Below are 3054 nucleotides of genomic sequence, written 5' to 3' on the forward strand. Positions count from 1 at the left end.
CCTTCCTCTCAAAAATCAATAAAAACATATTTAAAAATTTTAATAGAGATAAATTATTCTCCTCTCCCTTTCCTCTCCCTTTCTCTCAAAAATCAATAAAAACATATTTAAAAATTTTAATAGAGATAAATTATTCTCCCAAAAGGCTATAAAAAGTGCAGCCTAAAGAAAACTAACAACCTAATTAAAAAGTGGGCAAAAGTGCTGGACAGACACCTCACCAAGGGAGATATACAGACAGCAAATAAGCATATGAAGAGATGCTCCCCATCATATGTCCTCAGGGAAATGCAAGTTAAAACAACAACGAGGCCCTAGCTGGTGTGGCTCAGTGGATAGAGCTTCGGCCTGCGGACTGAAGGGTCCTGGGTTCAATTCCGGTCAAGGGCACATGCCTGGGTTGCGGGCTCGATCCCTGGTGGGGGGGCGTGCAGGAGGCAGCTGATTGATGATTCTCTCTCATTGATGTTTCTCTCTCTCTCTCCCTCTCCCTTCCTCTCTGAAATCAACAAAAATATATATTAAAAACCACAATAACAACAATGAGGTACTACTACACACTTATCAAAATGGCTGAAATATTGAACACTGACAACACCAAATGCTGGCGAGGGTGCAGAGCAACAGGAACTCGCATTCATTGCCTGTGGGACTGCAAAATAGCAGTCACTTTGGAAAACTGGCAGTTTCTCACGAAGCTAAACATAGTCTTACCATAGAATCCCGCAATTACATTCTTAGGTAATTCACACAAAAACCTGCAGGCAAATGTTCAAATGCTCAATTTATAATTGCCAAAAACTGGAAGCACACCTCGATGCCCTTGACTAGGTGAATGGTTAAGCTAACAGTGGCACATCCATATAGTGCAGGGGTGGGGAACGTCCGGCCACAGGGCCAGACGAGGCCCAAGGAATCACTTGGTCTGGTCCTGCCAAGGCATGAGGGGTGAGTTAATTAAATGTTCGACCAAATAAAACAGGCTAATTTTCAAGTTGATAATTTTGTATGGCCCGTGAATGGTGTTAAAAATATCCAAATGGCCCCTGGCAGAAAAAGGTTCCCCTCCCCTGAGTGGAATACTATTCAGCGAAAAATAGAAATGAGCAATGAAGCCACAGAAAGACATGGAAAACCAGTAAGTGCGTGTAGCTAAGGAAAAGAAACAAGTCTGAAACGGCTGCATACTTTATGATTTTAACTACAGGACATTCTGGAAAAGGCAAATTTATAGGGACAGTGGATGCCTGGGGTGGGGCAGGGAGAGGAGGAGCAGTGAGCAGGTGGAAGGCAGGGACTGCTGTTAGATCAGCGAGACCATTCTGCCTGAGACGGTGAGATGTGGGGATACATGAAATCGTGCATTTGGCAAAACCCAACACAAGGAGTTAACCCTAATGTAAACCATGGGCTTTAGCTGGTAATAACGATGCTACATCAACATTGGTTCACCAGTGTAACAACTGTAGCATGCCACCACAAGATAGGGGAAACGGGTTAGAGAAAAGGTGTATATTGGAACTCTGTCCTTTCTGTTCAGTTTTGGAGGGGTTTTTTTTGTGTGTGTGTGTGTGTGTTGTTTTTTTTGTAAGTCTAAAGGTGTTTTAAGAAATAAAGTTTAGCCCTGGCCAGTTTGGCTCAGCGTTGGCCCTCAGACCGAAGGGTCACAGGTTCGATTCATGGTCAAGGGCATGGGCCTCGGTTGCAGGTTCCCCGGGCCCAGTGGGGGTGAGTGCAGGAGGCAACCAATTGAGGTGTCTTTCTCATGGGGATATTCCCCCCTCTCTCTCCCACTGCTCTCTCCCTTCCACTCTCCCTTGAAATCAATGGGAAAAATATATATTGGTTCACCAATGTAACAAATGTAGCACGCCACCACAAGATAGGGGAAACGGGTTGGAGTAAAGGTGTATATCGGAACTCTGTCCTTTCTGTTCAGTTTTGGAGGTTTTCGTTGTGTTTTTTTTTTTTTTTTTTTTAAGTCTAAAGGTGTTTTAAGAAATAAAGTTTAGCCCTGGCCAGTTTGGCTCAGCGTTGGCCCTCAGACCGAAGGGTCACAGGTTCGATTCATGGTCAAGGGCATGGGCCTCGGTTGCAGGTTCCCCGGGCCCAGTGGGGGTGAGTGCAGGAGGCAACCAATTGAGGTGTCTTTCTCATGGGGATATTCCCCCCTCTCTCTCCCACTGCTCTCTCCCTTCCACTCTCCCTTGAAATCAATGGGAAAAATATCCTCGGGTGAGGATTAAAAAAAGAAAGAAAGTTTATTAATTAAAATAATAATAAAAATTTACAGACTCAGCAAAAGTATATATCGCCCTTTCCAGCGGTTCTCAACCTGTGGGTCGCGAACAATGAAAATACATCCTGCATATCAGATATTTACATCACGATTCATAACAGTAGCAACATTACAGCTATGAAGTAGCAACAAAAATAATTTTGTGGTTGGGGGTCACCACAACATGAGGAACTGTATTGAAGGGTCGTGGCATTAGGAGTATTTTAGATGATCTTTGTTTTCACTGTTTGGTGACAGGTGCTCAATCTGATGAATCCAGTCTGGTATTTTATTCGTTTTAATTTGCATTTCCCTGTGCTCTCCTCGGATTGAACATCTCTTCCAGATTGTTGGACATTTCAAGTTCTCTTATTATAACTGTTATTGATTGATTTTTAGAGAGAGAGGAAGGAAGAGGGAGAGGGAGATAGATAGGTAGATAGGTATCGGGATGACGCTCTAACCAACTGAGCTACTCAGTCAGAGCCTCAACTTCCCTTCTACAAGTCGTTTGTTCCTGTCCTTGGCCTGTTTATCCAGTTGACTGTTGATCTTTTGATTGTGGAATTATGGGAGTTTAAAAGATTTGCTTATTCATTCTTTTTTTGTTTGTTTATGTGTTGCAAATACTTTCTCATAATCTGTTGTTTTTCAACTTGAATAATGATGTCTTTTATTCATAGAAAGTTGTTTTTTGTTTTGGTTAATCCTCACCCGAGGATATTTTTTCCATTGATTTTTATTTTTTTAATATATTTTTATTGATTTTAGAGAGT

This window comes from Myotis brandtii, unplaced genomic scaffold (assembly GCF_000412655.1).
Source record: "Myotis brandtii unplaced genomic scaffold, ASM41265v1 scaffold929, whole genome shotgun sequence".
In the NCBI taxonomy this organism is placed as follows: domain Eukaryota; kingdom Metazoa; phylum Chordata; class Mammalia; order Chiroptera; family Vespertilionidae; genus Myotis; species Myotis brandtii.